The 13253-nt window shown below is 46.9% G+C and overlaps 1 long non-coding RNA gene across 1 annotated transcript in view; it reads left to right on the top strand.

Annotated features, from left to right (window-relative positions):
* The window catches only part of LOC145720432 (uncharacterized), a 20624-nt gene extending 10277 nt beyond the window's left edge, over positions 1 to 10347 (top strand). Inside the window, exon 2 of the long non-coding RNA XR_014143335.1 lies at positions 3047 to 10347. This is a non-coding gene — a long non-coding RNA (uncharacterized LOC145720432). The remainder of the gene's footprint in view (positions 1 to 3046) is intronic.
* Positions 10348 to 13253: the final 2906 nt, after the last annotated feature.

The following is a 13253-nucleotide window of genomic DNA, read 5'->3' as shown; positions in this document are numbered from 1 at the left end:
GATTTTATTTATTTATTTGACAGAGAGAGAGACAGCGAGAGTGGGAACACAAGCAGGGGGAGTGGGAGAGGGAGAAGCAGGCTTCCTGCGGAGCAGGGACCCCAATGCAGGGCTCGATCCCAGGACCCTGGGACCATGACCTGAGCCGAAGGCAGACGCTTAACGACTGAGCCGCCCAGGCGCCCCTGTTGAGCTAATTCTTAAGTATTTTCCTTTTACAGTTGCTATGGTCTATAGGGGTCTGCCCCCACCCTTTTGTTTTCTAGCTGTTGGTGTAGAGGAAAGGAATTGATTTGTGAATTATTTTATATCTGTTCACCTTAACTAAACTCTTATTAGTCCTAAGAATTCAATTTTTCATTTGATTATTTTAGGAATAAAGTCACATTATCAACAAATGATCATTCTATCTCCTGCCTTTCCCTTCCCTTCCTCGAGCTGAACCTCTTTTTCAGCTGTTTCTTATTGTGTTCGGCAGAGCAGATCCTTTCTTAAGTAAACCTTTCGTTAGGGAAGACATTTAGGACTCCACAGAATATTTAAAGAACAAAACCATGAAAATGACATATCTCAATTTCTGGGATGCTGCCAACGCAGTACTTAGAGGAGATTTATTGCTCCCAGTGCTTATATTACAGAGAGGAAAAAAAGAGAAAGAGTAAATCAAGTCCATACCTGATGAACTTTGTTCCCTTTAAGTTACAAACCAAGAGAAAGGAGAAAAAGGAAGTAGTAAATTTAAACAAAATGGAGGAAGAAGAGAATTGATAAATTTAATCAAAAGCACGTGGGAGGAGATGGCCCTTCTGCAGAATGGGGCAAAGCGGCGCAGGAGGGAGGAAGGGGCCCAGCCCTTCCTGGCAGCCTGCTCCTCCTTCCCACCAGATACCTGGGGGCAGGTGGGCTTGGGTGCAGGTGACCCTGTGGCCACCCACTGGCCGTGGACCCTTGACTGGAGTTCTTACCCCAGTGAATACCCCAGAAGGACTTGGGGTGGGGCAGAGAATGCTCAAAATCAGGAAAGCACCCGGCAGATCCTGCATCCAGGGAGAGGGAAGCACAAAGCTTGAGGCGAGTGCACCCTATCATGAGGCTTACACCCATACTTTGTCAATCCACCTAGTCTTACCCTGCCTATAGGGTCTTCCTTTCCCTCTGTCTTACCTGTTTTTAATAAAAAAAAAACCTAAAAAACTAAATTTCATCTTGATAGAGAAAAGGGCAAGATCTTGGTTTTGCCTGCCCTCAGGCCAGAGCATTTGGGGATCAGATACCACAGGCTGGGGAAAGTGGGGGCACACAGGTGACAAGTGTGGGCACAAAGAGGGGAGACTGGCTATTGGAGGATTTAATATTATGTTTATTTGAAGGGGAAGTTCCTTTACAGTCAGTCTTAAAAAAATAAGCCATTAGCCAAATTCTAAAAAGGAGGGAATGCAAATTAATATACTGTGAAAATAGGAATGAACTAATACAAAACATGTTTTACAAGCAAAATGAGGGGATCAGATTCTCAGCAATCTGTATGTTTTTGTAACAAAATAGAAATTAATATTTTCCCAGGGGCTCATCATCTATTCCCTTCAACTCAATGTAATATGCAGCAATTTTTTTTTTAATAGAGAAGAAAAAGCTCCCAGCTGCTTTTTTGAACAAGCCGAAACAGGAGGACATCTTAGAGTTGATCTGGATCTGCTGAGAGTCACTGGGTGGCCCCTTTGTTTTGCAGTGGAAGGAGAGTGGGCTCTCATTTTCCAGGTGGGGGTCAGTGAGGAACAGGCTTAGCAGATGCAGGCCTCCCTGGTGTGCAGAGTTCTGGCACACACCAACTAAGAGCCCCCGGGGAGGGGAGATCTAAGACCCCAGCCCCTTCTCCCTGAGATTTGAAGTGAGGGAGGCCCATGGGGTCATCTAGTGGACTCTGGCCAAGGTTGCTGGGCTGACAGGGCTGTGCTGTTCCAGGCACCGCGTGGGCGGAGGCTGGGCGTCCCCGGTTCAGCCACCCTGCTGGTGTGGAGGTTTGGGCAGAATCCCAAGCTCATGAAGGTGACCTAAGGAAACTGAGGACTTGGAGGTCAGATGAGGGCCGGGACAAACAGGGGCATCTCTGCAGTGTGGTCCATAGCATTCTGCAGATTTGGGGACCCGTTCTCAGCAGTGACACTGGGTGGCAGCATCGAGACAAAGATGGCAGTGGTTCTCTTTGCTTGGTGGCAGGTGCGTGTTGGGGAGGCCTCAAGATGGAAGGACAGAACTTCCTGCTAATAGGAGCTTGTAGACACATAATTAGAAATTCAAAGAGATGTGACTCCCTTTTTTTTTTTCTTAAAGATTTTATCTATTTATTTGACAGAGAGAGGCACAGAGAGAGAGGCAACACAAGCAGGGGGAGTGGGAGAGGGAGAGGGAGAAGCAGGCTTCCTGCCGAGCAGGGAGCCTGATGCAGGGCCCGATCCCAGGGCGCTGGGATCATGACCTGAGCCGAAGGCAGACGCTTAGTGACGGAGCCACCCAGGCTAAGCCGTTGAAGCAGGTCATGTTGTTCCTCTCCATGCACTTAACACTATATATTAATTTTTAGTACTTTGCAAAATCAAGTTAGTTTGGGCAGCTTTAAGGAGGGAAACGGGGGTGCCTGGGTGGCTCATTCGGTTAAGCATTGGACTCTTGATTTCTGCTCGGGTCATGATCTCGGGGTCCCGTGATTGAGCCCCACGTAGGGCTCCCTACTCAGCACAGAGTCGGCTTGTCCTACCTCTGCTCCTTCCCCTGCTCACTCTCTCTTTCTGTGAAATAAATAAATCTAAGTTTCAAAGTTTTAGAACAGGACGTTTTCTCTATGGTCAAATATATCTCCCAGTTGGCTTACTTGCGGCAATTCCAGCTACCCTAACAAACCCTAACAAAGAAACCGCGCGGTCCGTGGGGCTCGAGCGCGGTCGGAGGTCCAAAGCGGGTGTTGTGCTTGGCAGGCTGGCTCCCCTCCCCGCACTGATTCTTGGGCCCTGGTCGCTGCCACCTGCTATCTTCAACATGTCACTTCTAGGGTCACCATGCTCGTCCTCATCAAGCTGACTGAGGGGCGAAGAACATAAAGGATCACACATGGGAGCTTCTCATGGGCCAGGCCTAGAAGAGACACCAGTCCCTTCGGCCCACATTCCGTTGATGGGAACTGTCACGTGGTCTCACCTAACTGCAAAGGAGGCTGGGAAGTGAAGTCCAGCGATGCCTGGGAGAAGAGGAAATCATCGTTTGTATCCCCGACGTGACCACTGATTATCACAAGAGACCCAGGTTGCCCCTCACAAGAGTTGAACTGGAAATGCCAAGTTCAGTGTGAAAATGTCAAAGTCCTTGAAACATATTTTGTTTTGGATGAATGAGTAAGTGAATAGTACATTTCTCTTGTAGGGAAATGAGTTTAAAATTGTGATTCTTGCACTAAACTCACCAGCAGTACTGAAGTTTGCTCCCTCATGCTCTGCTTTGACAGTCTTTCATTTCTGTTGTCCTGAGAATTGGGGTCAAAGAGCACAATACATTCTTCACTGCTCACCTATGAACCATTGCTCTGAGGATTCTTCACAACCACTCTTGTGTCATCTGCCCGGTGATGTGCACACTCGTGCAGCTTTGGTCCCTCGAGGTGTTCGGGGCATCAGAGGCCGAGCTGAGAGGCGATGTCAGTGCTGGGTACAGGTTGGGTGGCCCTCACACAGCCTGCAAGTGCCGAATGGGGTTGTCCAGGAGTTCGTGTGTGATTACCTCTGTGCTCTCCCCGAAAATACCTGGAGGAACTTTGCAAAGGGAGAGGGTCCTTGGGAGTAAATCGGGTTGTCCCCGTGGGCATACAGGTAACTTCCATGACTGTGATGAGGGCTGGTGGGGTCTGAGAAAACAGGCCACACACAATCCAGAATGCATTCATCTTGTGGGTGGTACTGTGGTCCCTTCAAGGCATTTATCCCCTGATGAAGACACCTCGGGGCCATTTAATTTCCTCCTGACAAATGCGTGTATCCTCTCAGCCCTTGGGTCAACAAGGCTCTGGCTTTCACCCCAACAGGAAGTCCTGTCTCTGTTGCTGCATTTGCTACATGTCCCACCCAGGAGACACTCAGGAGTTGGTACTGATTGACTTCCACGTGATGCTGTGGGCTGCGCACCTACTCTGTGCCAGGCACCTGCTGGGCGCTCAGTGGACACGATTCCCCAGTCCTTGCGACCTGCTGCAGGACAGGTTCTGGGGCAGATTCTTCTGGTTCTAGAAACAAGAGGCTCCTCCCAGCTCCTCAGGCAGTGGGTGTTCATTGAGGGATCCAGAAGCCCCCAGGAGCTCTGTCTTCTGGGGTATTTTCTAAATAGATCTTTTGTACTATTTTACTGCATGCGTTGGTTGGTGAAAGGGGTTTACCTCACAGGAATGCGAGCTCTTCGACTCAATGTTTTTATAGTGTTAAAAAATCCTCTAGGTCTCCATCATCAGCAACTTCCCCTGTGTACCTCTCTCTCTCTCTTTTTTTAAGATTTTATTTATTTATTTGACAGAGAGAGAGATAGCGAGAGAGGGAACACAAGCAGGGGGAGTGGGAGAGGGAGAAGCAGACTTCCCATGGAGCAGGGAGTCCGATGAGGGGCTCGATCCCAGGACCCCGGGATCATGACCTGAGCCGAAGGCAGATGCTTAACCCACTGAGCCACCCAGGCGTCCCTCCCTGTATACCTCTCTTGACAGCCTGCAGCCTCCTGGACATTTGAAGAGGTGCCCCCAACATGCCCTGATTCCATTTTGGGGGTCCTTTCTCCACCTCCTCCAAACTCGGCCTCCTCATTGTGCCGAGCTGTTTAATTTTCCCTCTCCCTGGGGTCTGGGCCTCCCTGGGCAGCCCCAGACCCATTAATATTCTCTGCTAAACGGATTATCTGTTTAGCACACATGTTGGAAGTACTGAGGAGCTACCAGCACCTTCTCTTTCTTTCCTGCTTTTCTTTCTCCCTTCCCCACAAGCCCGCACAAGGGGAGGAGAGCTGTGTAAAGGTTTTGTTTTTCCCCACTGATATGAAGTGGGCTGCCTCCTTCATCCCCTCCCCACCCCAGGCAAACCTGGCGGCAGCCTCCTGTTTTCTTTTATAATAGGATGGAGCGGTGTCCCCCCAGCATTCCCAACACAGGAACCACGGTGTACCCGCCCCCTGGAGATGAGTTGTGGATTCAAGGCAGCTCTAGGACCAGGATTCAGTCATCTGATAAAAAGATGGTCTGGGGCTTCCCTGCCAGGCTCCATCACTGCCTACGGAGACCCAGCTGCCGCCCCCCCCAGCTCCGTGCCAGGTCCCTGGCCCATTGCCCCCTCCTCCCCCCGGCAGCTGCCGTGATTTGCTGCTCATTTTTCCCAGTTCATGTTTCTGAAAGGGAATCTGATTGGCCTAATTCCTTTCCACTCTCCTTTCCTGCCAGCCACTCATAGGTCAGATGCCCACCCTGGCCAAGCAGCTGTGGTCAGGGTAGTACAGAACCCCACAACCTCAGGAGGGACCAAGGGAGCGGGCATTTCCTGCTGCTGCAGGGATGGACCTTGTAGTAGAGTCCCCTATTTTGCCCAAAGTCATACAGCTAAGGGTCAGAGGCAAGATGCAAATCCAAGTCTGTTCATGCCAAAGCCACTTAACCATCACCCCCTTGTCCTGCATTTACCTGTCAAAGGTAGAGGTGGGAGAGGGATTCTTTGGCCAGGACTAAAATATGGCCAGAATGGTGGACATCGCTCCTCTAGTAGATACATTTACAACCCCCCTATCAAGAGGAGTTATCAAGCCCTTAAACAAAAAAAAACTCACACTGCAGGATAATGCAAGAAAAGAAGCCAACAAATCATTACTCCAATTTTTGAAAAGTGGTGTGAATTGCATATTAAAAAGTCAAGGGAATGGGGTGAGGTCATCTTAAAATGGCAGAAGGCCCCTCAAATTAGAGCCAGCTGTGCTCAGGCCCCACACCTGGCTGCACACACGGGCCAGTCCTCGTGACAGACGAGTTAGGAATGGAATAGAAACCATCCCGGGGACCCACAGGAAATGCAAGTCCCTCGCCAGGTAGGAGCTGAAGTAGGAACGCGAGGATATGAGCAGCCATTTCAACTCTCCACAGTTCAGCACTTTAGAGAAATCCTCCAGGGGTTTTAAAGCTTTCCATCCTTGTGTTTTATTTTATGAATTTTAGAAATCGCCTTCTCCCAGTCTCTTTCTCCTCCTTGGGCCTCATGATTACTTCCTGTCCCAGGCACCTACAAAATAGTCCCAGTTTCCCCTGATTAAGACCTCTGAGTATATTTCCTAAGTCCCTCCAGGGAGCTCTGTACCTGGGGCATCGTCTTTGAACGAGTATTCATGGAAGGATCTCATGATTCCAACCAAGATTACTTGGGTTTGAATCCTGATTCTAATTTTCACCAGCCTAGGGAGCTAGTGTCTATGCCTTGGTTTTCTCATCTGTAAAATGGGGATAAGAATAGTAACCACCTAATAAGGATTGTTGTGGGGATTCCATGAGATGATTTATGTTAATTATTGGAACAGTGCCCAGCACATAGTAACTGCTTTATAAATATTAGCTATTTTACTGTAAAGTAGAAGATAGGAAAGGAGTTAAATGACATTTTTTTGGATAACAAACCTTAGCCATTTTGGCCATTCCAGAGAAAGGCACAGAGAGGAATGCCATGGGACTGCCTGGGCTGGGGCTTAGGGTATCCTTACTGGCATCTCCTTCTTGGTCTTAGTCCCCTCCAAACATCATGGCTGAGAGTGACTCTATGAACTGTTGTCTGCTACCCTTGCAATGTTATATTCCAGTGCTCTTCTATCCCTTTGTCATGGGTACTTGTTTTGTGGCTCATTCAATATCCATTGCCCCGTTTTAACAGCCCTTAATCTCTTTGGGGAGATTCACCCCTATCCCATTGGGTGCTGTCTTTGGGAAGCAGTAGATCAGGAAGTTCCCAACCTGATTGCTGGAGAGACCAAAGGGGTCTTCAGAGCCCATCACAGAACTCAGACTGCCCAGCCCATGACTCCTTGGGTCAGAGGACCCACGCTCCATCCACCAGACTCTCCTGGGACTCTGAGATACGAGGGGCAAGTAGAGAGACACAGGACGGAAAAGAAAAGAGTCAATGTTGACTCATCGCAGACGCAGTGCCGCCCTGGCCCCTGATCTGTGTTTGAGCTTGTTTCTTCTGCTTTCCCCTCGGCCTTCTGAGTTATCTGACAGCCTTCCTATATGCTTCCTCCTGGCTAGATTCACAGACACCCTTGTATGCAACCAAAGACATCTAACACTCATTTGTTGAATTTTACTGGGAACTATTCAATTTCACAGCTCTGACAGATTAAAGGGATGAAGGCCACTCTTGGTTTCTAAATCACTCCTGACCCATAAATTGGAATCCAGATGGAAGGTCGTGGAATAATGAAAAGGTTCTGAACTTATGTTTGTATTCTGATTCTTGTTCATCTGCTTAGAATGCTTTGAAGTGATCTCTCAGGCCTGCTCTCTCTCTCTAAAAACCTTCCACATGTCACGTCATCCTGGTCAGGAATCACTGGACCTGTCAGGCAGAGTGTCAAAAACTGGCCCATGGAACAGTGATCAAATATATAACCTTGCTTACCAACACCAGAATCTCCTTGACCCTCAGCTTTCTTCTTCCTTCCTGGCACTTTGCAAACTCACTCCCTTCTTTCCATTTCAGGCCTGCCCTCCTGTATGCTCATCTCAGGGTCTTTGGCCTCTGGTCTCAACCCCTCCCAAGTCCATCATGCTTGTGGCAGATGGGGCCATCTGAGCACTGAAGACTCATGATGGCTGGAGCTGGAGGAGATCTTGAAAAGCAACCAGGACAACGATTTTCTGTGGAGGAGGGGGACATTGAGGGTCTTCAAGACTAAATGCCTTGCAGAGTTAGAACCCAGGACCTCCGAACCTTCTTCAGCACTCCTATTATACCATATGGCCACCCATGAAACAGGAGCTAAAGTTGTTGGAGAAGTTAGTTGGTGTTGGTGGTAATCAAATCATTGTTTCCAATCTTACATCCATGTTCTTGCTTTGAGATGCTCAGTTGCCTCCCACTAGAGTAAGCAGAGTGTATTTCTCTGCTCTGTGAATGTTGGGCTTGGCCAAGTGACTTGTTCTGACAAATGGAATCAGAGCAGAAGTGACAGTTCCAAAGAGCATGTGTGATGCTACCCACATCACACTTTCTGCTGCACTTTTCCTGTTTTCCCAGTGTGGGAAAAACATACTCCAGGTGGCCACCAGTCCCAGAAGGAGAGACATGGAGGAAAACTAAATGGAACCCAGAGCCTGAAGTAGAGCTGCTTCAGACAACCTGCAGCTCTAGACGATCACTGCTCTAAGCCACTGCCGAGGCTGAGCGGGTTTGTTACCCAGCAAGACTCAGCAGGAACCTGCCTGATACACTGTGCTCAAGCTCAAGGGATGAACGCAGTGTGAACAGTGGAGTGCACAGCTCCAGACGTCCCGCAAGCTGCTGCCCGAATGGACTTCTTAAGTTCCTCCTGCTCGCCAGGGCCTGTAAACTGAAGTCCGCTCTCCTCGGCTCTGCAGTGAGGGCTCTTCTCACCTGAAATGCAACCAGCACTTCAACCTCCTCTCCCTCTTCTTCCCTTTACTAACCTTCCATTCCATCTGTACCACAGGCCCATTCCTGCCCCTCACTCCTCTAGTCCTCAACTTCAGGAAGACAGCCGGCCCCAGGCCATTCATCCCTCCTCTCTCTGAACACAGATCATCAGAGAGCACAGCGAGCTCAGTGATTCTCCTTCACTCTCACACACTCTCCATCATCCTGGTGCCCTACCCTGGTGCCCCATCCTGCCCCTTCTCTCCCTCTGTGTTAGAAATAGTGTCCCCACAGCCCCACCTGCTCCTAACCCAGACCCTTTTACATGCAGTCCTGGCAGGCCTGTGTCACCCCCAAGCCACCGCCGGGCATCCTCCCTGGTCCATCCTCATGTTAACAGGACCTAGGTGACCCCTGGAGGAGAGGATGTTGGAAGCCATGGGAAAAAGACCTCACAGGGTGACCAAAACAAAGAGAGGAGGCCAGGTAGCCTTGGGGCTTTGACAAGACTGACTTGGATGCTAGGCCGAGTTTGTTAGCTGAAGCTGTGTGAGAACTTGTGGAAGAAGGCCCGGCGAACCCCAGCTTAACGCTCAGGAAGGCCCTTCTCTCCCTGGTGGGTGGACATCCAGAAGTCAATCCATGCAAAGGAGCAGAGAGAGAGAATCTGCCTCATCACAGCAAAGGAAAGTAGCCACCTAATTTTTTGCCCAATGGTTCACTGAAAATATTTTACTAAAGGACACTTTTCCTAACTGGCAAGAGTGGTCTAGAAGTGGATCACTCAAGTCATGGAGGGAGTCCTTTTGAGGCCAGAGCAGTTCCTGACGCCCTGACTCAGAACATCAAAACCACCACCGGAAAACCTGAACACGCAAGACCACAGTCTCCAATTTAGTCGAGAGAACCTGCCGCCCTCCGGGGCCCAAAGCCAGAGAATGTGCCGGAGAAGAGTTTTATTGCAGGGACCTAAATTTAACCAGCTGGAGCTCTTTTTAAACAATCATCCTATTCATATATTTAAAATAAATTGTGCATCTTTTAGCAAGCAGTCAGCGTTTCATTATTAAGATGGAAGATGGAACAGAGTGTTCTTGGCTGGGTTGGTCCCAGAGTCCCAGGCTCCTTTTCAGGACTTCTCAGCATGTGGTAAAGACATTTATTAAGGTAAATGTGTTTCGGGCCTGACAGATTGGAAGCCCACATACCTACCCGGCAAGCTTCTGCCAGCCAACTGAGTGGCACATAGTGAAGCCTTTCCGAAGTGATGTCATATCTCCTGACATTCTACCAGGCTCCTGGAGGGAGTGAGGAACTTAGAAACCAAAGGGAGGTTTTAGAATGCTCAGTGGATTTACCAAAATCTCTTGGTAAGAGTTACTAAAATGCTACCCAGAGCTACGATAATTAAAATAGCGTGAAACGGTTAAAAAAGAATGTTTCAAAAACAGACTTTGGGATCCATAGGAAGTCAACATATATTAAAGGGGAAACTAGGAGAACATGCCTTGAAAAGATCAACAAATGATGAAGACTTCCGGCAAATTTTACAAAGAAAAAGTACACATAATTAGGCATGAATATGGAGAAATAACCCTTGAGACAGCCCCTGATACCCAAACCTGACAAATCAGCACAAAAAGATAATATGGATCAATCTTTCGTCTGAATATCTTAAATAAAATATTAGCACATCTGATTCATCAGCACATCAAGCCAGTTTTATTATAAGAGTGCAAGAGTAGTTAAAAATTTGGGAAATTTGGTCTTGTAATTTATTACATTAATAGGATAAAAGTAAAAAAAAAAAAACCTTAAACATAATTATCTTCAGTGCCCCTCAAACTTTTTAGTGCATGTAAGAATTACCTGGGGTTCCTGTAAACTTGCAGATTCTGATTCAGTATGTCTGGGGCTGAGTGTATGCATTTCTGACAAGCTCTTGGATGCTGCCCATGCTGGTAGTTTAAGGAGCCCACTCTTAGGACAAGAAATGCAGAATCTCAAGCCCCACACCTCCTGAGTCACAATCTGCATTTTATCAAGATTGCCGGGTGATTTGTGTGCGCATTAAAGTTTGGGAAGCAAAGCTCCAGCTCAATCGTTCTCACCCCTGGGTAGATATTATAATTACCAGAAGAGCTTTTTTAAAATGCTGAGGCCTAGGCTCCACTCTGGACCAATTAAATCAGAATCTAGGTGAGAGGGCACATAGGCAAGAGTATTTTTAAAGATTTCAGGTGATTCTTTTTTTTTTTTTTTTAAGATTTTATTTATTTGAGGGGCACCTGGGTGGCTCAGTTGTTAAGCGTCTGCCTTCGGCTCAGGTCATGATCCCAGGGTCCTGGGATTGAGCCCCGCATTGGGCTCCCTGCTTGGTGGGAGGCCTGCTTCTCCCTCTCCTACTCCCCCTGCTTGTGTTCCTGCTCTCGCTGTGTCTCTCTCTGTCAGATAAATGAAATCTTAAAAAAAAAAAAGATTTTATTTATTTATTTGAGGGAGAGAGCATGAGCAGGGAGGAGGGGGTGGAGAGGGAGAAGCAGACTTCCGCCCAGCAGGGAACCTGACACTTGGGTCCATCCCAGGACCCTGGGATCAGGACCTGAGCCGAAGGCAGAAGCTTAACCGATTGAGCCACCCAAGCACCCCTCCAGGTGATTCTAATGTGAAGCCAGTATTGAGAGCCACTGACCTAAGCACATGCTGAAAACACACTAGATATTATTCGACATCCATTTCTGACCAAAATGCTCAGAATTCTAAAAACAGGCATATGATTCCTTAGCATGGTTGAAAGTATTTATCAGAAACCAACAGCATGGGGCGCCTGGGTGGCTCAGTTGGTTAAGCGACTGCCTTCGGCTCAGGTCATGATCCTGGAGTCCCGGGATCGAGTCCCGCATCGGGCTCCCTGCTCGGCGGGGAGTCTGCTTCTCCCTCTCCTGCTCCTCCCTCTTGTGCTCTTTCTCTCTCTCACTCTCTCTCTCAAATAAATAAATAAAATCTTTAAAAAAAAAAAAAGAAAGAAACCAACAGCAAACATTGTACTTCAAGGAAAAACAGAGGCAACCTCATTAAATCAAGGACAAAACAGAAATACCCAGAAATCACCAGAAGTACCCAGCAACTATTCAAAAGCTCTAGATGCTTCAGATGATTAAATTTGGTAAGAAACAGAAAGTTGAGGGTAAATTGAAAAATAAAAGACAGACCATGAAATGTCCAAATAATATGATTGTCCACCTAAAAAGTAACATCAGCTTAACAGAGTATTAAAACAATAAGAAACATATGTGATGTGTCCAGATACAAAGCAAATAAACAAAAATCAAGACCTTTTTCATATATCAGAAATGAGTTGGGAAATATGATTTTTTAAAGAACCCTTTAACAATAAGAACCACATATAAAATATATCCTAAAATAACTTCATAAAAAATGTGTATGGCACATTTACCAAAATGATAACAGTTTACCAAAGAAGCTTGAGTAAGTGAAGAGATACATCCTCTTTATGGATGGAAAGTCTTAATAATAGAGAAATGTCAGTTGTACCCCAAATTAATGAATACATTTAATACAATTCCTATTATGAGTCTGATGAAATTTTAAAAAAAATTTATAAAGGTGTTCTAAAATTCATCTGGAAGAATAATTATGTAAGGCACAGAAAAGCAATTTTTGGAAACAAGGATGAAATGAGGAGACTTGCCTTGTTAGATATTTTTAGATGAGGTATAACTTACATACGATATGATAATACACTTTAAGTTACAATTAGATATGTTTTGACAAAGGTATACACTCTTGTAACCGCCAACCCCGCCAAAATATAGGACGTCTTCACAGAAGGTCCCATGTGACCCGTTAGGGTTGACCTCCCAAATCCACTCCCCCATGGTAGGCCTGATGGAGGCAACCACTGGTTAGTTTTCTGTCACGATAGATTAGTTTCACCTGTTCTAGGATTTCACCGACGTGGAATCTTACAGAATGTTCTCTTCTGTGTCCAGCTTCTTTCACTCAGCATGATGTCTTAGATTCACCCCCTATAAAGGCCCTTCTATTGAACCTATGGTGATCAAAATTGTGTCATGCTGTCATAGACATAAGTAGACTGAGCAGAACAGAACAGAGTCCAGATCTGACTGTAAGTTTGGGTGGGAGTTTAGTAGCTGGAAAAAAAAAATGGCATTTAAGATCAGTCTAGAGGGTACAGGTTAGCCAATAAATGACCTTGGGGCAACTGACTCATCACTGGGGGAAAATGATTAGATTCCCCACTGTTTATATTAGCCTGAAATAAATGACAGGTGGATCAAATAATTAAATATAAAAATCTATCGGGGCACCTGGGTGGCTCAGTGGGTTAAGTGTCTTTTTTTTAAATTTATTTATTTTTTATTTATTTTTTTTAAGATTTTATTTATTTATTTGACAGAGAAAGACACAGCGAGAGAGGGAACACAAACGGGGAGTGGGAGAGGGAGAAGCAGACTCCCTGCCGAGCAGGGAGCCCAGTGCAGGACTCGATCCTGGCACTCCAGGATCATGACCCGAGCCGAAGGCAGTCGCTTAACCAACTGAGCCACCCAGGCGCCCTGT

The sequence above is a fragment of the Leptonychotes weddellii genome, chromosome 3 (genome assembly GCF_054177405.1).
Source record: "Leptonychotes weddellii isolate Sample4059 chromosome 3, ASM5417740v2, whole genome shotgun sequence".
In the NCBI taxonomy this organism is placed as follows: domain Eukaryota; kingdom Metazoa; phylum Chordata; class Mammalia; order Carnivora; family Phocidae; genus Leptonychotes; species Leptonychotes weddellii.
The sequence above is the reverse complement of the archived record's forward strand: the minus strand, read 5'-3'. Positions and strand labels throughout refer to the sequence as shown.